Genomic DNA, 23920 nt, shown 5'->3' on the forward strand with positions numbered 1-23920 from the left:
ACATCCTGCCCAGGGCTGAGTGGTTGGGCTCCCTGTTAGCCGCATTGCTCACGCCAGGAGCTTACCATTGCAAGTGTTTTTCCATGCGGCACCAAAGCAGGCGCTTACTAATCCATCAGCACAGCTCCTCTGAAGTCACACAGCACATGTTGGTGCCCACCTGAGGTAGACTCATGGCAGACCCCCCAGGTGTCTGGGCCAGCAGACACCAAGGGATGCGTCCTGCACAGGATGTTTGTGAGGTGTACAAATTCAAAACAGAGGACATTGCTGCTCATATTTGAAAGAGGAACTGGAGTTAGAGGTCGGGTGGTGCTTTAAATTGTTGAGAACTGAAATCTCTCTAATAACTACCATACGTGAGGTGTTCCACATCAGAGCTTTTATTTCAGAAAGCCTTTTGCTTTAAAACCTCTTTTCTTTCTGAAGAAAGAAGTATCATCTAATGCACGCATTAACCCCAGGGACCGCTGTCCTGTGAAACTGAACCAGCTCAGAAATAGCAGTGTTTGTCTTTGTATCCAGTACTGCGTGGGCTGATTTACACTTTTCAGTTCTTTCTCATTTCTTCCTTTTGGGTATAGATGTATGGATTTGTATGGGAACTGTTGAGTCATGGCCGAACCACTGATTGAGAACCAGGGAAAAGGACCTGGTCAGCCCTGGGAGCACAGGTGAGGGCAACGCAGCTGAGTGATGGGAAGGGGTGGAGCCTGGCTGCACCTCTCTTAGACTGCATTTAAGGGCTGACTGCCTCAGGGAAGGATCTCTGGTTGGAGATCTGTCCTTTGTGAAGATTTTCCTGTGAGTCTAGATCTTTGGAGACCGGTGAGCATTCTTCCTTTGTAGCAACACTCCATCTGATCTTGTTCCTTTGCTGTTATACTCCTCTAACTCCTCTATCATCATTCCTCTCTGTGAATCTTTCCAATTGTAACAGGATTACATTAGACTTCAGTGGCTCCTGTCCTTCTCAGGTGTGAGCTATGATGACAGTGGAGATGGCTGTTCTTGTCTTACAAACAGCTTTCATTTAGCTGTGTTTCTACTGGCACTCTTAACCAGTCAATATACAGTTAATAGGGATCGTAGCTGACTGTATCACTTTCTGCCTAATTGCTAAATCATCAAAAGCAGATAACTCGTGTATTCTGTGGTGGTGGATAATAAGCACAACCACCTCCACTGCTGCCTGCGAAGAGCAAGCTGCGCTAGGGCCGGCTGCTTCGGGTCAGAAATGCCAGAGGGGCAGCTCTTGTAGGGGTGCCAAGTCCTCCAGGCCCCGACCACGCTGTTCTGTGCGGACAGCCCGGTGGGGAGAGGTGCAGAGAGCACAAACAGCCATCGAGGCTGGCAAAGCGCAGCCAAGCCTGCAAAGCCTGCCTGGCTCCTGTTGTTGGAAGGTGCGGAAGAAAAGCTAGCAGTGCCCTCTTCTGGAAGAGATTAAAATGTGAGCAAATACACAGCTTTAAAATAGGCTTCCAGCAAGCAGAGCAGAAAAAAATAGCTCAAACAAGCAATTTACTTTCCAGCCTATTTGGAGTACAGGTTCATGCTACATTTAATCCACTGTAAGTACGGGCTCTTGCTGCAAAGGATTGCTGCGCTGATCCGATGGGTAATTAATCCTTCTCTCTGATGGTGTAGTTTAAGCAGATCTACAATGTGATTACATGCACGAGAGATCTGAGGTCTGATGCGGCAGTGTGTACGCCAAGGACATGACCGGACCGTGTGACAAACGGGTATGTCCTGCCCTCAGGAGCTCCTGCACATACTCCTGTGAAGCACGCCACTTCTGTAACACTCAGTTATTTGTTTTCTTCGTGTCGTGCAGATAATGCTGTGAGTTGAAATAATGCAGATAGGCTGTGTCAGCACAAAGGGAATTAAGTTCGTTCTTGCTTTATGATTTTTATTTACTCTGCTGGTAGGAAGCAGGCTTTGTCCAGGCTTTTCTTTATCATATGAGGAGTTTCCAACATACAAACAACCTTTTGCAGAGTAAATAAGAATATTTTCAGTGAGCGACAGGGTTTAGACAAGGTTTAGAAAAGTTGTGGTCTTGTGGAACGCAAACAAAAAAAAAAATGTTATGTACATTTAAAAAATGGTTGTACTGGCTTCTATCTTGCTAACACAGAATTATTTGTTACTTGATTCTGGTTCAGAATGCAATAGAGATTTGCCTAAGAAATCTGGATGCTGTACTCAGGATGCCAGACTAGTTACCTCACAGAGTTATCTCTAGATCTGTGACGGGGCACGGGCCCGAAGAGAGGGGAAAAAAAACAAAGGAGTGGAGAAGGAAAAGAGAAGCGTTAACCATTTATGCCTATCCGGCCCGGCCCCGGGGCTTCTGAGTGACTCGCGGGCCGGCGCCTCGGGAGAGCCGGGAAATCGGGGGGTAGGGGAAGGGTAGGGAGACGGTAGGTGGGTCTTTGGACCCACCATAAGGGAGGTTCCTCCAAAAGGAGGAACGGTAATTTACTGAAGTAGACTGCAGGAGAACTTTTCTCCTTAGCTTTTCTCCATAGCGAGAGGGAGGCGCGCTGAAGCCCTGCAGGGCGATCCGTCTTTCCTTTCGTCCTCTGGGGAATGGCCGCTCCTCCCCTGCACTCTGAGAACCAAAATGCCCAAAAAAGGCATGCACAGAACCGGAACATTAACTCTTTAACTGCTTTACGTGATGTTAATCATGTGGAATATCGACAACAAAAATCACAAATCACAAAACCATGACAAGTTATAAGGAAGTGAGGTCTGCATTTGTCTCAGATGTGTGAAGACGATAAACCTAATTCCCACCACACATCAGCTCAGCAGGCAAGCAAAAACTACAGAATGCCTTTGTGCTGACATTGACTTATTTGGAACCTTTTATATTTGCAGAAGGCAACAGGCATGTCTCTGCAACGTGTTAGACAAGGGATAAATAGCATCATGAGAGGCTGTTCATCTGTGTTCCTCCTGAAAGTTGCACTGCTTTCTCCCCAGTTTTATATCTCTTGTGTATTGCAAAACCATGACAATTAACAATTTTTTGCAGAGCAAGTGTGCTGATACTCTTGCTCAGGATGTCTTCTTGTGGTACTGGGGCATTGACCCATCATAGGCAGTGGCAATGTCAGGCAATAGGCATTTGAAATCAGTACAAAAATACAGGCAGACAGCAAGAAATTCTTGAGAGGACAGTGATCTATGTGTAATTAGATACTGGAGGTAACACTGATCCCGAATTCATGTTTGTAAGCATCCTTGTCAGTTTACTAATTACATAGGCTTTTCTGCCGCTTCCTTTCAATAGGAGATGTTTTAGGCTAATAGGGCTCTTCTCCCAAGGTAACAGTGGTCACTGGGAAGCTTAACATCGTTATGAAGCAAGAGATGAGCCCATAGGGATACTGGCAGCTCAGAGGATTTGCACCAAGATGGTTTTTGAGGAAGCCAATGGCAAGAAACTGGAAAGTAGGAATGGTACATCAAGACAATTGGAAGTGATCCTGCAGAGATGATGCCGGCTGTTCAGTGTGCAACAAAAACTGGGCTTCACTACATCTCTGGAAGATTAGTAAACACATTACACTAAGGTAGGAAACTGAGATAAAGAAATACCATCTGGGCTGGTGTGGGATGCCTGAAGGGAGGGAATTTTAATAACACTGATGGAAACTAGAGGGCAAGCCTGTCTTCAGCCAGCCTTGGTGATTTTGATGGTTTAATTGCGTTCACCAAGCAGAAGTTACTCTCTGTGGCTCGGGCTGTTTTAGCTCTTCAGGGAATACAAAGCAATGGGATCCAGCTAAAGCTCACATTCACTGAACTGGCAGTGCCTTTTATCAGTTTATGACCTTATGACTTTTTCTCTGTTATGTTAACTATAATTTTTATCTTGAAATGTGTAGTAAGAACACGTTTCACACGTGTAATAAGAACTTACTCTTCATATTGAAGACAAATATATAGACAGTGACTGCTTTTCCACAGATGGTGAGAAATTAGGGCTGAATAAATTTGTAGTCATAATTTATAATATAATCTTAAGAAAAAGAGGGGAAAATACACAACTTATGTGGTACAAATGCCTTACTTCCAATGTTATATTACTGTACAATAAAAATTTTAGTACAGGTTGGGGCAAAAAGCTGTGGATTTGTTTTTCACTGGGGAAATTCATTGTGTTCTTCATCTTGAGGTAGTTTGTACCATTACAAAATTCTCATTTTTGTGTGTTCTTCCACTTCAATACAAAGTGTCTTAGGAATGCTATGTTTTTCTGTCTTAGTACTCTGGGTATTTTTTTATGAGTTTAATGAAGAGAACAGCTAGTTTCTTAAAACAGCAGAAGGATTTGAAAATATTACTTGATTCATGCTGTTCCTGCAGAGCTCTTGTGTTCAAACAAACAAAAGATGCTGTAATGCAGGTTGTTTAGTACTTGGCTCTTTACCCTAAATATTGTAGTTTTGTATGGGATTTCATGAAAAGAACGTTTAACTTGCCGATGGCAAAGTTGCTGTCACATCTTTTCTGTCTCATATTACAGCCTACCCTATCATGCTCAGCAGAACAGAATCACAGAATAGTTGAGGTTGGAAGGACCTCTGATTGTCATGTGGGGCATCTAGAGCAGGCTGCCCAGAACATCGGTGTGATTTTGACTGTAGGGTTACTCGCACAGATCTTTTTCAATAGACTCAATTCCCTAGGTTTCAAAGCTATGTTCCTTGTAGTCAAGGGAAAACTGGTGGATTTCTAACATTGCAAACAGGAAGATTTTACCATTTGATCCGTAGTGGTGGTTGCTGGTGGTGTGCAACGTGGCACTTGAGCTCAGCTTCCTCCTGAATCTCCAGGCACCCTAGCAGCACAAGTTCATCACAGAGGCATTAGCATAGCAAAAGGCAGATAGTGCGCTCACAAAGTGGAGCTGGAAACCTGGCAGCAAACCACTTCAATGCACCATGCAAAAAAAAAAAAAAAAAAAAAAAAACCAAAAAAAACCCTTTTTTTAATAAAAAAAAACCCATTTTTAAAAAAAAAAAAAAAAAAAAAAAAAGCTTTTCATCTTCAAAGTCTTTTACAAATACTCAGTAATTAACCTTCCATGTCTCAGTATTAAAGATATCATGGGAAGGGCCTCAGGGAAAACGTTAGTGAAGTTTCTAAACATCCCTTTAAGATGTCAATTGAAGCACAGATTTTTTTTTTTTAAATCACTGCTGAATGCAAAGCACTTCTATAAATACTTCAAATAGCATTAATAATGCTGTTGGAATCTGCCTGTGTACACAATCTGTGTAAGAACTTACAAATCATTTATACTACTCTTAAGTCTTTAAAACATGACTAATGGCACATCTGCCTTCTCTGCAGAGCAAATTTCTCTGCAAAGATATGCATAGGTGTTTAACTTCTTAAAGTAGTTCCACAGAAGCTCTATGAAGCTGTTTCTGGTGTAATATAAGCATGCAATACTTGCAGGAGCAAGGCTGTAATGAGCTCTCAGTTGCTTGTTTGTTTTTTGCTGGCTATCCCTTTTTTTCCTCAAAGGACACAGTGATGGGGAGGCAAGTATGTGGTTCATCTGGAGGTCCAAGCTAGCATCTGCTCCAAGTCTCACTGCAGCAGGTGTTGCTGCCAGCTACTGACAAGAGCATCAATCACTTGTCTATGTTATAAAAGCTCAGTTTAACTCGTTTGCTGGTTATGGTAATTCACAAGGTAAAACTTTAGTAAAATCAATGGCAGTTTTGCATATATTTCCTCTTAGGCCTGCAGATGTCAAAAACGCTGTATAGAATGATGTGAACGCCTTGTGTAATTTCAGGGAGAGGAACAGATTTCCAAGTACATAGGTCTCTTCTAAAATGGGGTTTCACATAACCAGATCACTTATGACCCAATTCTTGGAAGTAGGAACGTGCTTAGAAATGTAGGCAGTTTTTTGGCAGGAGTTACCATCTGACTCTCTTCCTTTTTCCTCCTTCACACTCTCAGTCTACTTGCTATTTGGCCCATATTCATCTTACAGGACCTTGAATGCTCTTTCCAGCTTTCCTTCACTTCCGCAAGCCACCAGTGGACTCTTCAGCTTCATGTCCCTTCACTCTGCTCTCAGCCCCATGCCCTCTTTACAGCGATGAGCAGTACGATGTATTTTTGGCAAGCAAGGTCTGACACAGTTACAAGGAGTATGCACCCTGCTGTGGAGGAGGATCTCATAACCAAAGCCTGTACCTGTCTATCCTGTCAGTCACTTGTTCTGTTATGCTGATGCTACAGTGTCCCCTCAGGGCTGTTTTGTTTGAAAGAATTTTTTTTTTTTTTTTTTTTTTTTGGAAAGCTGATAGCTTACTTAATGAAGCACTCTGCAGCCTGATAACTGTGATTTACTCTTCTTTCCAAGGGGATTAATTCTATATTATGTTATCCTCAGTTTGTTGAAGAGGAATGGTAATTGAAATGGGAGTCAGAGAGGCTGCTTTAGATCAAATTATGCAAGAATTTCCAGGGACTTCAGTTGGCCTCAGTTTTTCTCTTTTCTGCCTGTGCCAATTTCTTCCTGTGTCTACCAAAAATACTTATTTTTGTTGAGAGTTCCAGCAAAACTAGCTCAGCTATTTAGAACAGGGATGTCATGGCAGAGATGAAGGAAAGGCATTTTGTGAGTAAAGATAATATCACGTTTTTAAGAGTCCTGAAAAGCAAAGCCATAAGAATAGGCTTCTATCAGCAGCTGTGTTTCCAGATATTTCACAAAATACTGTATTTGATTTTGCAGATTCTTCTCCTATGGTTGGTGAACTGCACAAGCTAGAAATCACTTCCTGTACCCACTGGATGCAACACTCCCCGTGTTGAGAAGTCAGACAGATGCTGTCTGGATAATGAGGAGCTGGTTAGGATTTCATCATTTCATGATTTTCAGCATTTTATGAAGGTAAGTACAATTCAGAGATGTCCTGCATGAACGCTGCTGTGCAAAATCTAAAATCAGGTACTCCCACTGAGAAGCCTTCGGAGAACAAACTCACTCTCAAATCAAACCAAGTGAGACATTACTGCTCATTAGGGCCTGGACATTTAGGTGCCTTTGTGATGGAGTGACTCTTCTGTGAGACAAAATGAACCATCAATCAGGGAGCTATGTAGGTTACTCAGGAGGCATTACTTTCAATTTATTTATGATCTTCCCACCACCTAGCACCTGTGAGAAAAGCCAGGCTTCATCTTCCTCCATGCTCCCAGCAGCAGCTGTAGGTAGCACTCAGACCTCTGCCTTCTGTCCTTAATGCTGACTGAAGGCAGCTCCCTCAGCCTGCCAAGGAGTGCCAGGTGCCCTGGCCCCTTCCCAACCCCTCCAGACCCTGAGCTGGGCCCTCACACCACCTGGCAATGTCTTTGGGGAGACCAAGAGGGGACACAGGAATCTACATGCAGAGTCTGGAGTTCCAAAAAAACAAGAACATCTATTGTTTTGGTTATTCTTGTGGGTTTGTTTTTGGTTTTGTGTTTTTTTGGGTTTTTTTTTTTTTGGTTTTTTGAATTGTTCATTTTTATTACTTCTAATTGTTTCTTTTCCACTCTTGAAAGTAAGTCCTTCATGCTGCTCTTCAGCCTTTTTCCTTTGAGAACTGAAGTCTTGCTTCTCCACAGTAACAGCCACTTCTGTCACTTTGACAGCTCCCCACAGCCCCAGGCAGCTCAGGTACAGTGCTGCTCAGCACAGCAGCCCAGCAGATGCCAGTCCCTGCCCTCTCTTATTCCTCTTGCTGCAGAAGAAATGAGAAGTCCTTATGAGGGAAGGGTGGTGGGGACAGGAAGGATGGCTTGTAGGAGGCTTGGCTACCAAAAGAAGAATACTGAGGAAATGGATGTCCCATGGGAGCCCACAGAGTGGTAGTGGAGTTGGGGTTCTGCTGGCTATTGGTAAACTTACAGGGCAGGAGGTTCAGTGCCAAGATTGAGGTGTCCATTTGAGGGAAGCTGGACAGGATGCTGTGCCCCTGTGATAATAGGGGTGCAGTCTGGGTCTCCTTCAGCACTGCCTGAAAGCGATAGGCTGATGATGGTTCTGCCCTGATGGAGGTAGATCCAATTCCATGGGCTCCTCATTGTACTTAGGCAGGTCCACCTTCTTCAGTTTGAGGGTGTGGAGCCTCTCCATCAGCTGCCTTATCTTGGCAAAAGGGCAATCCATTTGTCTCCTTGGCAGAAAAGGCAGCTTAAAAGTAAAGTTACTGCTGGTCATCTGTTGCTCAGTGGCTGGAGTTCTGGACACGGGGTCCCCGTTTTGAAGGAAGAGGAGAAAGTACGGCAGAGCCTGAGGACCCCCTTCATGGGAATGGTTCTACTGTGTCATTTATCTTCCTGAAGAGAATAGGTTTCCCTTGGGCCACTGAGACCTTCAGTGGCTCCAGCCACCTCTTTGTTCCATGTGTGTGGTTCCTTTGAGAGGGTAGCAAACATGTCCCAAGAGGTTCAGGGGAGTCTCCTCTATCCCCACCCAGCTGCCTGCAGCTGCAAAGGCATGTGAAGGGCTGAGCAGCAATTAATCAGATGTCCTGGGAGAGTTGCCAGGCAGATCTGCAGATTCCATAACTGAAGATATGAGGATTAATCCCAGGTAAAAAACCAGAACCCTGAGAGATGATAGCCAGTTTGTTCTGCAACCCAAAATAATTTGCTCAGACAGGTGGGTAAAGTCTGCAAGGGTATCTCCAAAACTGTTCTTGGATACATCTGTATTCCATGTAGCTTAAAAACCCTTCAACCCATAGTTAATGAAAAAATCACGCTCTGAGATGAGAAGACATCTCTGAACACTCCTCTGCAAGCCACATGCTTTGTTTGGATACCAATCTAGGCGTTATCTTTATGGAATTTTAGAATTTTATTTTTGCAGTTTTAAAAATTCTTCTAATGCCATGATTTAGTTGAATTTAAAAACAGGCTGCTTTGTGTGCAGGAATACTTTTGAAATCTTTCAGGTGATGTCCTTGAAGGCTATAGTGGATGTCAGTGATAGAGAAATACAGTGAATTCTGAGTTTTGAGCAAGGAAGGAAAGATAACTTTTGTATGAAAGTGGAAATAGAAGGGACTGAGATATACGTAGGTTGCTCCAAATGTAATTTATTTCCTATTTATTTCCATGGAAACTACAACACATAAAGAGCATCAGGACACTATTTGGTGTAGCAAACTGTTGGCTACAAAACACTCTTTCAGTATAGTCCCCACCATTAGCTATGCATTTTTTGCCAGCAATGAACAAGACTCCACATGCCACACTCATAAATCTCTGCACTAATAGAAGTGACCTGCTGTTTTACAGATGCAACAATGACATAATTGCTACAAAAATACTGTCTGCCCAATCCAGCTTTCACTGTGCTGATATCCACTGTTTGGTCTCCATAAATGTTCAGCAAGCATCAGTGGATGTCCATGGGTGTATTTTTTGTATTGTAACAGTATTGGCAGAAAGCTTCAGCCTCTACTACCAACATCTGCCTCTGACATCCTGGCCCAAGGTAATAAAATAGATGTTATTTTCAGAGCAGCCCTCTTATTTTTGTTCAAGTTTGGCTGTTTCACAGTAGTAGATCCCTAATTATGTTACTGCTCAAATCCTTCAAGATTGACAAGACGCAAGTATGGTGTTTCATAAATGCCTAACGTGAGAAGTACCACTGTAGGAGTAATTCATGGTTTTTTATTTGACAGATCTCCATATTGCTAGACTGCATTCAACTTTTCCATGAGTGCTGCAGAATAAGAAAGAAGAGAAAAAAGAAGTCTGTCTTCAGCTTTTCAAACCACACTGAGAAGAAGCAGGTACACTAGGAGTAGCTTCTGTGGTTTGTTAGTTTATCAGTAGTGATATAAAATTATTTTATTTCAAAGCCTTCCAAATCCTATCATATTTCCTCATGCTTTCCCAATATGTAGGTCTGTAGCTCCATTGGGTCTTTCTAGCCCAGGATCTTAACTCTACCAAGCATCAAAGACAAAATTTATTGGCTTCAGATACTACCAGTAATTCCTTCAATGCTCTAATTCTTCTATGGTATCCAAACACAAACCATCACCTTCACAGTGGCATTCACAAGAAAGTTAATGTGACTAAAAAGCTGAAATGATACAGCAAATAGTGGAGAAAAGATACAAGCAGGTGAAATTCAAGAAAAATGAGAATTACTAGGTGGGTTTATTTGCACCTTGCAAAAAAAACAAGGTGTCAGTCAATGTGCAGTCCCTGTTTAATACTGTTATTGATTGATCTGTATAAGGGAGTTGAGTGTACCTTCAGTAAGTTTGTAGATGGCACCAAGCTGGGAGGAAATATTGATCTGTCTGAGGTTAACAAAGCCTTGCAGAGGGATCTGGACAACTTGGATTGATGGGTTGAGGCCAACTCTATGAGATATAGCAAGACCAAGTGCTCAGTCCTGCGCTTTTGTCACAACAACTTTGTGCATGAGGGTAGAGTGGCTGGAAAGCTGCATGGAAGAAAAGGACCTCATTGCTCTCTATGACTACCTGAAGGGAGGTTGTAGTGAACTGGGGGTCGGCCTCTTCTCTCGTGTAACTGGTAATAAGACGAGAGGGAATGGCTTCAAGCTGCGCCAGGAGAGATTTAGGCTGGATGTTAGGAAATACTACTTCTCGGAAGGAGTGGTCAGGCAGTGAAATGGGCTGCCCAGGGGGGTGGTGGAGTCACCGACCATGGAGGTGTTCAAGGAACATTTGGATTTTGTGTTGAGTGACATGGTTTAGTGAGAACTATTGGTGATGGGTAGATGGTTGGACTGAATGATCTTGAAGGTCTTTTCCAACCTTGGTGATTCTGTGATTCTGGGTGTTAGTTCACAGCTGGCTGAATGTAAGCCAGCTATGTGCCCAGGTGGCCAAGAAAGCCAACAGCATCCTGGCTTGTATCAGAAATAGCATAGCCAACAGGACTAGGAAGATGATCATCTCTCTGCACTTGGCATTGGTAAGGCTGCACGTTGAGTGCTGTGCTCAGTTTTGGGCCTCTCACTGCAAGAAAGACATTGAAGCCCTGGAGTGGGCTCAAAGAAGGGCAACACAGCTGGTGAGGGGTCTGGAGCATAGGCCTGATGAGGAGCAGCTGAAGGAGCTGGGATTGTTCAGTCTGTTATGCTGAGAAGGCGGAGATACTGAATGCCTTCTTTGCTTCTGTCTTCAGTGAAAAAGCTCCCCCTCGGGAATCCGAGACCCTGGAGGTTAGTGAGAGGATCTGGGGAATGGAAGACCTCCCTTCAGTCAGGGAAGAGGTGGTCCAAGAGCACCTAGGCAACACCGATGTTCACAAATCCCTGGGACCTGATGGGATGCATCCACGGGAGCTGAGGGAGCTGGCAGAGGTGATTGCTGAACTGCTTTCTGTCATCTTTGAGAGGTCTTGGAGGATGGGGGAGGTGCCTGAAGACTGGAGGATAGCCAATGTCACTCCGGTCTTCAAAAAGGGCAAGAAGGAAGATCCAGGCAATTATAGGCCAGTCACCTCTGTCCCTGGAAAGGTGATGGAATAGCTGGTGCTGGATGTCATCTCCAGACAACTGGAAGAAAAGGAGGTTATCAAGAGTAGTCAGCACGGGTTCACCAGGGGGAGGTCGTGCTTGACCAATCTGGTAGCCTTCTATGATGTTGTCTCTGGCTGGGTGGATGGGGGGAGAGCAGTGAATGCAGACCACCTTGATTTCAGCAAGGCATTTGATACTGTCCCCCACGACATCCTTATAACAAAGCTGAGGAAGTGTGGGATAGATGAATGGACAGGGAGGTGGGTTGAGAACTGGCTGACTGGCAGAGCACAGAGGGTCATCATTGGCAGTGCAGAGTCCGGCTGGAGGCCTGTAACCAGCGGTGTTCCTCAGGGGTCGGTGCTGGGTCCGCTCTTGTTCAACATCTTCATCAATGATCTTGATGAAGGGATAGTGGCCACACTCAGCAAGTTTGCTGATGATACGAAGTTGGGAGGATTGGCTGACATGCCTGAAGGCTGTGCTGCCATTCAGTGAGATCTGGACAGGCTGGAGAGCTGGGCAGAAAAAAAACCGGATGAGGTTTAACAAAAGCAAGTGTAGAGTCTTGCATCTGGGGAGGAATAATTGCATGCACCAGTACAGGTTGGGGGATGAGCTGCTGGAGAGGAGCTCTGCAGAGAGGGACCTGGGTGTCCTTGTGGATGACAGGTTGGCCATAAGTCAGCAGTGTGCCCTTGTGGCCAAGAGGGCCAATGGCATCCTGGGGTGCATTGCAAAGAGTGTGGCCAGCAGGTCGAGGGAGGTGATCCTCCCCCTCTGCTCTGCCCTGGTAAGGCCTCATCTGGAGTACTGCGTCCAGTTCTGGGCTCCCCAGTACAAAAAGGACAGGGATCTCTTGGAAAGAGTCCAGCGGAGGGCCACAAAGATGGTGAAGGGCCTGGAGCATCTCTCCTATGAGGAAAGGCTGAGTGAGCTGGGTCTGTTCAGCCTTGAGAAAAGAAGACTGAGAGGGGACCTGATCCAGGTCTATAAATATCTAAGGTGTGGGGGGCAGAATGGTGAGGACGGACTCTTTTCAGTGGTGAGTGGAGACAGGACAAGGGGAAACGGCCGGAAACTGCAGCATAGGAAGTTCCGCACCAATGTGTGCAAGAACTTCTTTACAGTGAGGTGACGGAGCACTGGAACAGGCTGCCCAGGGAGGTGGTGGAGTCCTTCTTTGGAGATGTTCAAGACCTGCCTGGATGCCTACCTGTGCTAGCTGGTGCACGGAACTGCTTTGGCAGGGGGGTTGGACTCGATGATCTCTGGAGGTCCCTTCCAACTCCTACAGTTCCGTGATTCTGTAGAGAAGAGGAGGCTCAGGGGAGACCTTACTGTGCTTTACAACTACCTGAAGGGAGGTACTAAAGAGCTGGGAGTCGACCTCTTTTTCCAGGTAACTATTGATAGCGTGAGAGGTAATGTTCTCAAGTTGGGCCAGGGGAGCTTCAGGTAGGGTATTAGGAAAATTTTCTGCTCAGGAAGAGTGGTAAGCACTAGAACAGGCTCTGCTGAGGAAAGTGGTGGTCACTGTCCCTGAAGGTGTTCATGAGATGTGTAGACGTGGGCATTAGGAACATGGTTTAGTGGTTATGGTGGTGATGGGTTGACAGTTGGCTGGTAAAAACTACAAAGATCATCCAGTCCTTAATGATTCTATGATTCTGAGGCATGTGTCCAGCACACAGTATCTTGATGGCGTAAGAGTAATATGGCACACTTGAATGGTAGTAATGTCACCAAAGAGAGCATTTTCCTTCCCTGGGACAAAGTGATCCTTCTCAGTGATCCTTGTGAAACTGCATGGCTTCTGACCAATGCTATTGTGGACTACATTGAAGTGATACAATTGATCTTTGGCAAGATTTGCAAGCAAGCTCAGCTCCATTAATCTTTAGGTTAGAAAATGTTCAGAACAAGCACACTCAACTATGAAACATGGTGTGCTCACATAGCTGGTGTAAGTAATGAATGCCACACTGCCAGTCAGTGTGGCGATAGTAAGAAATACTAGGCATTAGAAAGTATGCATTTGAATATTGTTTTTTGTGTTTTTTTGTTTGTTTGTTTGTTTAATAAAAGGCAAACAGAATGTGTACAACAGTTTTGCAATGAATCTTAAGTGTTGCTCCTCCTGTACTTACATGAACTCCTGGCTTGAAGGAAGATATATTGAATATGCATTTTCCCTAGTACCCTATATAGCTAGTAAATCATTTCTGGCTTGAACATAAAATCTGTTCCCAGATGATGTGCTTCTGATTCTTTTGCGTACTGAAGCACTTGGCAAGAATCCTGACAAACAAGGTTAAATTCAAGAGAGTCTCAAAATACCTGAGGCAGTGGGTTTCTAAGGCTTGTTCAACTGGAAAGGAGAAAAGCATGTTTTTCAGGCAGAGAAAAAAAGAACAAAGGGAAGTCATTTAAGTAATGTGAACTTGCACAGATACCAAGAGTAAAAAAACCAACATTGACAAGCTAGGAGGCAGCAGGCATAAAGTATTTTACTGCTGATGCTGCCAGTAGAACTAAAGTAGCACAGGAATTAATCTCCACTGAATACGAAGATAAATTCACAGCTTTAGCAGTCAGTGAACTCCGCTTAATCAGCACTGAGAGTTTTGTATTGCTAAGAAATAATAGTTCCTCTAGCCATAATGTCATATTTTTTATAAGGGAGAGTTTACAACTAATTCTAATCTTTTCACTAAAAATCAGATCTCATGGAGAAGATGCGTTTCCTGTATTTTATTTGATACTGCACATTCTGAAAGTGTCGCATCTAAAAGCTACGGTCACTTTTATCAATGTGTCTAATGAGAGGTCAGGCCACAACAATTCAGGATCAGCTTTGATCCTGAATGAGATAGCAGTGATTATTGTTGAGATCAGTATCAGGCTGTGTAATTAATTAATATCATCAATAAATGTAAAATGTGCATCCTAACTATCACAAAATTAAGAGTATTTTATTTAAAGGAGGAATAACATATATGCATTTGAATGAAAGATATTTCTGTCAGTGTATTGAAGCACTAATAAAAACCAAAATATCTACAAATAAGGACCAAGGCAATGGAACAGCGTTTATAACAGAGAGAAAAACAAATATATAAAGATATTAGAAATCAAAGATGCTGACTTTAATGACTGTTTAAAAAAATCTAGTGGACAATGCATAAGTCTTGCAGGTTACTGTGCCTCCTGGTCTGGCTTTACTTCATTCCCCAGCCAGACACCGCACAGGATTTCTGAAGGACTAAACTGGAGATTAAACATGCTACAAATCAGATGTTTCAGCTGCTCTGCAGGCCTCAGGGAGATGCAGAGATTTTTTTTTCATTCACAGTGGGTGTATGCTTAAGAACAAAGAATTAGAAAATTTCTTCTAAGGTTTGTTATCTCTACCATCCAATCCTTGTACACTATCTGTCTCTAAGGTTCGGGTGAATGGGTTTGTGCATCTATACATTTAATCAAAAGTATCCAAAGGACTTTTACAGCTGCTGTTGCTTGAGGGTAATAATTCCAGATAATACTCAGGAGATTGATGTGGAATAAAGCCAGAATTCATTCAAACATTATTCCCTTTGCTTCTGAATCTGTCTTAAGTGACATATTCTTATTGGAACAGTTTCTTCCTCCCCTCCTACTCTGTGCCTTTTTAAAATAGCATAAAACAGTCTTACACAGCATATGCTGGGGTTTCTGCTAAAGAGTGGTAATTGCGCAATAGATCTTTTTCTGTCAGACATCAAGATTCAGGATGCAACAGAAACTGTAATCACGTGTGTTGGTTACTAAATGGGAAAAGGAAACATTTTAGCTGCAGCTCCATTTGTGCAAGCATATGCACACACATGCACATACTCTTCCTGCATTGCATCTCAAATCAGGAGTTCCAAAACCTGCATTCACAAACCAGAGTTTTTCTTACAAAAGCACCAGTCTGCTGTAACTATCGAGCAATGTTCTTCACTGATGCTGCATTAGTGGCACTAGCACTGGAACAATCTCTGCATATAGGTGCAAAGAAAGAAGATAGCTCTTCCTGTATTAGGAATAACTCTTACTAAAGAACTGGAATGGAAGTATTAATATTCAGGTTTTACATTCCTAGCTCCCCAAGATTAGGGTGCTAGGTCTTCAGTAGACACTGTACCAGTCCACTTGGTTGAAGAATGCAAATGAATAAATTATAATTTTCAAAGCCATTATAGTCTCACCTAATAAATATAGAATAGATTTTAGAATTTGCTTCTGATTCTTGAAGTCTTCACAATGCCTACAGCCTCTCCTTTCTTGCCCTTTGATTTCTGGCATGGTTGGCCTTTCACCTGAAGTTCTTTTTCTGTCTTATCCTTCATTTTCTCCTCCACAATACAGTCTTTCAGGGCATGCTCTATCAGCATGTTTTCTACTAGCTATGCTACCAGCTCTTCCTATGGAAAATATTGGGATTTTATTATATAGACCATATTTAATTCTTCACAGACTTCCCACAGTTCCTTGATTAAATCTTCTCCTCTGCATGTCATTATTCTTTAGCTGGCTCCAAATTTAAGTCAGTTAAAAAAAAATCTAGTCACATTCCATTCCTATTTGTGATTGTCTAACATCCATGTGAAACAAAAGAGGCCTTATAATGGCCTTATGTATTTGAAAATTGGAACTGAGAATTAACTATAGATAGATAGTCAACTCTGCCATGTTCCTGTACTTAATTTAATGGAATAATGCAAGCCTGGTGCATTACCAGACCTCCTGGGATCACAAAGTCTCTCCTCCTATGTGAAGGACAGGGTTATTAGACTTAGACTATGTACTAATAATTTGTTTAGCTTGATCTTAAAACCTTTCCGTAAACAGTTCTCCTCTGTGAAGAATATTGAGCCACTTCACCACAGATAATTCTTAATACCAAGCCCAAAATATCTCCAATGCAAATTCACTGAGATCATCATCATGTATCTGCTAGAGTCTTTGAAAACAAATTTCCACCTATCTCTTTAACAGGGATTATTATTACTTCCTACCTTCAGTCTTCCCTTTCATAAACCAAAGAAAACCTTACATTTCAGTCTTTTCTCAGACTAATTTGGGTATCATCTTCTAGTGATGTATTCATTAGCACCTACTTTTTTGATTTTCCTCTTTGGGACTCCCTCAAGTTTGACAATACTTAATGAAGTTGCTGCCCAAAACTGTTTTAAAGCCAACGCCAGCCTCTTATGGGCCAAGTAGGGAAGAATGATTACCTTGCATTTGTTACCTACAATGCTTCTATCAGCACTGCATAGCATGAGATTTGTTTTTTATCTTTGTAACTGTAACGTATCATGACTATTTCATTTGTGCTCATTAGAGTCATCACAGCTATTTGTTATGTTTCTGTGATTTGTTTTTCTAGTTCCCACAGAACTTTTTCCTTTTCTATTACCAACAAGTGCTAATGGTTAGAATCAGAGAATCCCTAAGATTGGAAAAGACCTCTAAGATCATCCAGTCCAACTGTCCACCCATCACCAATAGTTCCCACTAAACTGTGTCCCTCAGTGCAGCATCTAAATGTGTCTTGAAGACCTCCCAAGGATGGTGACTCCACCACCTCTCCAGGAAAAATTGGAAACAAAAAACACATTAATAGGACTTATTTAAGTTACTTTCTTCAGTTTCTTAGATATTTCAGGGAAAATACTACTGTAATCTTTAATAAATGTAGTAAAATTAAACATTTTTTAAGCTTTTTTTTTGCCCTGATTGCATTCATGCATCTGTTCTCTAACAACCTAATTGCTTTAGGCATTTGCTGATGATTTACCCCTATGGAATGCCTAAAGCAGAGATGTTGAATATCTTGGCCTTCTCATTGTTGCTTATTATTTCCAATACCTATTAAGGTATTATACTCATTTTTTTTTCTGCTCTTATAGTGCTCATAGAATCTTTTCACATTAATTTTTATTGCCCTTGGTAGTAAATAATTCTGTGCTTTAATCATTCTAGGCTAAACTTTTGTTTGGTAAACCTTTGGTCTATTTTTATTCCACTCAGCTTTACCCTTGTTGCTAATTCGTAAATAATTCCCTTTTTAATATCCAACATTTAAAGAGATTCTGCTTCAGCTACTCTCGCTTCTTTCACTGATTACTTTCTCCTCCACACGACAAAAATTGGCTGTTATGCCTTAAAGACATCTTCTTTCAGTAACTGTCATCTCTCCTGCTCTCCTTTCTCCTTAAATTACTTTCCCAAGAAAATCAACCTAAAAATTCTTTGAGTTTATCGAAGTCTCTTTTACTGAAGCCCATTATCTTTACTTTGCTTCTCTCATGCTGTCCATTTCCTAAAGTAGTAAGCTATGATCAGTAGCTTTGCAACCATTTCCTCCCACATCATTCCTGGAATCTATCATTTTTACAAAAGTCAGGCTGGTGTGCTAACATATTTGTGTGTCTGAAATCTGCTACAGCTTCTGGTCCAATAAAAGATGCATGTCCTGCTTAAGCATGGGTAAAACAACACTTCTAACTTGTAATGGGTAGCAATACTCCAGAAATATTCAAAAGCAATCTGCTTAATTCTGAGGTGATGTTGCAGCTGAATTGCAACACGCAAGCAGAGTAATGTTAATCCATTTTGTTTGTTCAGAAAATCTGAACCAGTCAAAGCAGTTACGCAAGAAGAAATTAGATTTTCTAATTTGTTAGCAATTTCCACTCACATTATTCAAGCATACGAAGTTCTGTACTGTATTACTTCTGCTTAGCATCTACACTGTATCTTCATAGATGCAAAGATAGCCACATTGGTGGTATTCAGACTTCTGGAAAACTGTACTCAGTCCAACAGTACTGGAGGGACTATACAATAACTAAGTTCTCTTTTATTCCTTGAGTCAAAATGCAGCTCAAAACCAGAAAATTTGAGGTGAAAAAAGAAGAGTGTCCCTGTATCTTCCTTATTTGTACAATTTAAATATTAATAGTCTTTTCTATATCAAACTGACAGCTGTTAAATGGCTCCCAAGAGGGCACCACTTTTAAATTTCACCTTTGTTCTCTTTCATTGTTAGATCTGAAAGCTCAGTCTGGATGATAGGAATATTTTTACACTTAAATACCAGGAGAGATGTATGGAAATAAAAACACACGAGCGGAAACTGTCAGAATGGGAAATTCGCTTCAGAATGAAATCTCCCTTCAAGTCACAAAATGGAAAACTGCCTGGGTTCATCCTTTTGTAACTTCCCTCTCTCTTAACTGCCCTCCCAGGACTTCGGCCTGTCACTCCCCTGGCAGAATTTTAAGCAGGTATAGATGCCCTGTACTCCTTTGCCACATCAGTACTACATGTGCAAAATCGCTAACAGCAATTAGACTTCAGAAGCCAGATGAAGGAAATCTCACTCAGGAGCTCATTGAAAATTACAGTCATTTCACTTGCTAATTCACCTTCCTCAGCAGGAAGTTTATTAACGGCAAAAAAAGCTTATGCTCTCTTAATCACTGGTTACCTGGACCTATCAGTGGTTTAAGGAGATCTGCAATGTCTCCACAGGCCACTGTACTTCAGAGGACTGCGATAATCTTGGCTCACAATAACATTATTTGTGATCAGTGGCTCTATGTCAGGATGCAGGCCGGTCACAAGCAGTGTCCCTCAGGGGTCGGTCTTGGGACCGGTGCTCTTCAGCATCTTCATCAATGACACAGATGATGGCATCAAGTGCAGCCTCAGCAAGTTTGTAGATGGCTCCAAGCTGAGCAGTGCACTCGATACATTGGAAGGAAGGGAAGCATCCAGAGGGACCTGGACAGGCTGGAGAAATGGGCCTGTGTGAACCCAATGAGGTTCAATAAGAACAAGTGCAAGGTGCTGCACTTGGGTCAGGGCAATGCCAGGTATTGATACAGACTGAGGGAAGATCTCCTTGAGAGCAGCCCTGCACAGAAGGACTTGGAGTCCTGGTGAGCGAGAAGCTGGCCATGAGGCAGCAGTGTGCGCCTGCAGCCCGCAAGGCCAGCTGTGTTCTGGGCTGCATGACAAAGGGGCGGCCAGCAGGAGAGGGAGGTGATCGTCCCCCTCTGCTCGGCTCCTGTGAGGCCCCATCTGCAGCGCTGCATCCAGGCCTGGGGCCCCCAGCACAGGAAGGATGTGGAGCTCTGGGAGCGGGGCCAGAGGAGGCACTGAGATGAGCAGAGGGCTGGAGCAGCTCTGCTGTGAGGAAAGGTTGAGGGAACTGGGCTTGTTCAGCTTGGAGAAGAGAAGGCTGCGGGGAGACCTCATGGTGGCCTTCAGTGCTTGGAGGGAGAGGATAAATAGGAGGGTGTTAATAAATAGAACGGCTGTTTGTGAGGGTGGATGGTGATGGGACAAGGGGAATGGTTTTAAACTGAGACAGGGGAGGTTTAGGTTGGATATTAGGAGGAAGTTTTTCACCCAGAGGGTGGTGAGGCACTGGAACAGGTTGCCCAAGGAGGCTGTGGATGCCCCATCCCTGCAGGCATTCAAGGCCAGGCTGGATGTGGCTCTGGGCAGCCTGGGCTGCTGGTTGGCGACCTGCACACAGCAGGGGGTTGGAACTGGATGAGCGCTGTGCTCCTTTGCAACCCAGGCCATTCTATCATTCTGTGATTCTATGATTCATTATAGCATTTTTTTCCAACACGTTTATCAGAGTCTAAGGCTTCTTCAAGCCATCCTCCTCTGATAGTTCAACACCTCGTTCTTTATGGCATGAATTTCGTTATGGGCAACAGATAACCACGCCTGTTCAGTTGCAAATACTGTCACTAGTTATTCTGTCTTCTCCCTAATATAGATACAGATCAATATTTATACTGTCTGGTACTTACAGACAACAACTACATACATTTCAGTCTTTGTTATTCTTTGTTTGCCTCAGCTTTTCTCATAAAGCAAGTTCTCCATTCTCATCCTCTGCATCTACTCCAATTTTAACATCTCTTGAGCATGACTAACCATCTCTAAAATAGACAGAGCAATTATAACAATGTATTATGCTTAATACACTCTTATCCCAACTGAAACTACCAACTCCACATTATTGGCTATTACTTTACAAAATTCTGATCCTTCTCTGCATCAACAACCCTTCCATCACCAAAAGTAATTGATTTCTTTTCCTTAACTTCTCTATAAACATTGTTAATACATACATTAGGATCAGTCTTTTCTGCAGCCTCATGCATTCTCTGGTGGCAGATTCTTGCCTCCCCTCCCAGGTTAGATCCTTGCTTACAGTACAGTAATTGTACTAATCTGCTCTCGGGCTACATAGTTGATTACTGCAACTGTATGGATGATTTTATTTTATTCCATTTTCATACATCTCCAGCTTCCCAGTTAATCCTTTTTTCAACATTTGTTCTAAATCTTTGCGTCCTACTGAGGTCATATAAATGATTGGTAATGGAATGCCTCATTATATCTCTTTTTGTTAAACAGGTCTTATATGTGCCATTCATCAACTGCATAATACTGCCAACTGCCAAATTTTATACTTGCACAAATAAATATAACTGAGGAAACTGCAGTTTCATTTGCCAGTTTTTATTATTTCAGTCAAACTGGGTATTAAGTTTTGGTTCAGCCCAACTCAGAACACAGTAATTTGTTCTCCTTCACTTGTTCCCATGACACTGCTTTCATTTCCACATTCTCTAATCTGTTACAGAATTTTAATTTAATTTTAATTCTGCTTTTACTAGACCTGGATTGACCTTAATCTCCTTAATCCTTCTAACCTTATCCTTACCCTACTAAAAGAAAAACAAAACAAAACAAAACAAAACAAAAAGCTACTCTGTCTGTGCTCTTTGTTTTTGTCCTTACCTAGCAAAAGGGATTTTACTGTTGTTACAGCAGATGTTAATTTCCTTCGCACTATCCCGTCGCCTTAATTTTTGGAACTCTGAATTTTTCCTCATACTTTCTGACAAAACAGAGATGCACATCAGATGCACAGGCTACAGGAAGAATTCAAATTATAAGATCTGCCAGGCACATTTTGCAATATGCATTTTTTGGATCAGATGTATTTCAGTTTGTAACAGGGAAAAAAATAATAATAATAAAATCTTTTGATGTCTCTCTCTCTTCCCCACCCTGAGATGCTGAAATCCCAGGAATGGAGAGGCTAATGGCACAATCTGTGCATCCTGAAGGGTCAGATGAAGCCTAAAAGCCCTGGGTGGGAAGAAGTATGATAACAAGGGGATCATGTCCCAAGTCATCACTGTTCATCTGTGGAAGTACACCAGCTCCCCATGCTGCTCCCCTCAGGGCTACAAGAAGATGTACTGTATATAAATCAATAAATTGACATCCATATGGATTCCCTTTCTATATGAGGACTGTGTTAGGATCTTTTCCACATGAATGTGATTCCCTTTTTGCCTTTCAATTAAGGCAGGAAAAATGTTTATGATTTTAATGACCTCCACCTGTCTCCATGCGTTTTAGCCCAGTTCTTCATACTCTCATCTCAGGACTTAAGGCACCAATGAGGCAGTTCCTGCTTCCATGATTAGGGCTGCATGGAGCACACACAAGAGATGTAAAAAGCACTGCCTGCTGCTCTTTGCAGAATCAGGCAGTATTCACTAAAACACACAAGGTGTACACAAGAGGGAAAAAATCCTGCTGAGCGTTGAATGCTCCCGTAACGTCTTAGTAAACTGTTTTCTGATCCAGGCTTCTGAAAATCATATGCTCATAAAAACAAACAAACAAACAAACCTTTCCACAGCTTGCATGAACAAGAATAAAACATACGGCAGAAAACGAGACTTTATACAGTTCTACAAATGCCATAGTCCCAAGAGCTGGAGCAATTAATTGTTGATCAGCTGAGACATCTGAGTAGCTTTGGCTCTCTTTTCACCTACACTGCTTTTGTGATGCAGGTCTCTTGTTAAATAATTGACCTCTCAGCCCTTCCATTGTTGTGGCAGGCCAGACATCTTCAGATAAAGTGATCATCAGGGCACGTAAATAGCTGCCAAACACATGACTCTTCTTGGGGGTGTATTTAAAATCTAGACAAACAAATATGTCAGCACTCACCTCCTTAGTAAGAGCAGCATGGCATCCACTAGTCCTGTTTTTTTTTTTCTTTCCCTGTCTTGTCTACCACATATTCTACTGTCTACCCTTGCTTCTCTTTTCCCTTCTTGTACTGCTGCCATTCTTCCTCAGCTTACAAAAGTTATAGAGCCACTGTGCTTGAAGGTGCTTGTGTTTTTCCTGATTATCCCCCAAAATATCCTCTTCATTATTCCTCTGTGTCCTAACAGGATGAAAACCACTGAAGATAGCCATGAAGCATATTTTGAAGAACATAAACCTTCCCCTCGAACAGGAGTGAGAGAACCCTGTGCATTACAGCACCAAGCCTGTTACTTCTGGTGAATCTCAGGCCTGGGTCTTTCATTTATTCTTATCTCAAAAAAAATAACTGGGGCTACTTTTTAAGTCACATTGTCATTGTGCCATTCAAAGGGTACCAGAAGAAATAAGAAAATAGTTGTAGTAGGGATACAGTCAGAAATTTGAAAATCCAAATTGAAACAGCTTCCTTAGAGAAAGGAAATTGTCAGTTTTTTGTTGCTCCTTTGTATGGAGCAAAGGCGTATTGTTAGCCCAGCCACAGGGAGCCTAACAGCATACATATTTCACCTGTTTGTTACTCTCCTTGTCTTTTGGAAAGTTGCTTTTTTACTAACTGGGATGTTCTTTTCCTGAGCTTACAAATCTTCTCAGGGTTAGTATCATCTCCTTTGAAAATCCAGTGATATGCCAAAGATTATTAAGGGTACATTTTAATAGCAGTAAGCTGGTTCAATTTTCATCATGGAGAGTAAAGAGCAGTGAGAACATTTACAGACATCTCTGCATAATTTCATTATTAGTTGTATTCCTCAGAAGGTGAAAAATCAAGAGCACTAGGATTAAGGGGATAAGGAACCTAAATGTTTGATTATGACAAAATCCATTATTTAAAAACAACTTGAAAAGCAAAAACTGCTGCTCAGGCTTATCATTTATTAGTGCGCACTCATCAAAACAGAATTGCAATAGACTCGATGCCACTTTCTTGTTTGTTTTTATTTTGTTTTTGCTAAAAGAGGAAAGAACAGAAAAATTTTAAAAAAGAAAAACAACACAAAAAAGCACAAAACCACAACTATATGGAAGTATTATTACTTGATGTTTGAGTTGCACAGTGTCTTAACAGATACATAGAAATCTCTGCTATATTAAATAACAAAGTTATTCTATTACAGAGATCAGTTATTCATAGCAGACACAGAAATTTGTTGCTATGGGAAATAA

At 42.2% G+C, this 23920-nt stretch overlaps 1 long non-coding RNA gene across 2 annotated transcripts; it reads left to right on the top strand.

Annotated features, from left to right (window-relative positions):
- The first annotated feature begins 585 nt into the window (after nucleotides 1-585).
- LOC122189864 lies at nucleotides 586-23702 on the top strand. Of its 2 annotated transcripts, none has more exons than XR_006181998.1 (6): nucleotides 586-674; nucleotides 1648-1745; nucleotides 3343-3590; nucleotides 6785-6943; nucleotides 9732-9842; nucleotides 22882-23702. It is a non-coding gene; the product is annotated as an uncharacterized LOC122189864 (long non-coding RNA). The 2 variants fall into 2 exon arrangements; XR_006181997.1 differs by lacking the exon at nucleotides 586-674 and adding an exon at nucleotides 777-828.
- Nucleotides 23703-23920: the final 218 nt, after the last annotated feature.

The sequence above is a fragment of the Lagopus leucura genome, unplaced genomic scaffold (assembly GCF_019238085.1).
Source record: "Lagopus leucura isolate 7727_CA_CO unplaced genomic scaffold, USGS_WTPT01 Super-Scaffold_100157, whole genome shotgun sequence".
Lineage (NCBI taxonomy): Eukaryota > Metazoa > Chordata > Aves > Galliformes > Phasianidae > Lagopus > Lagopus leucura.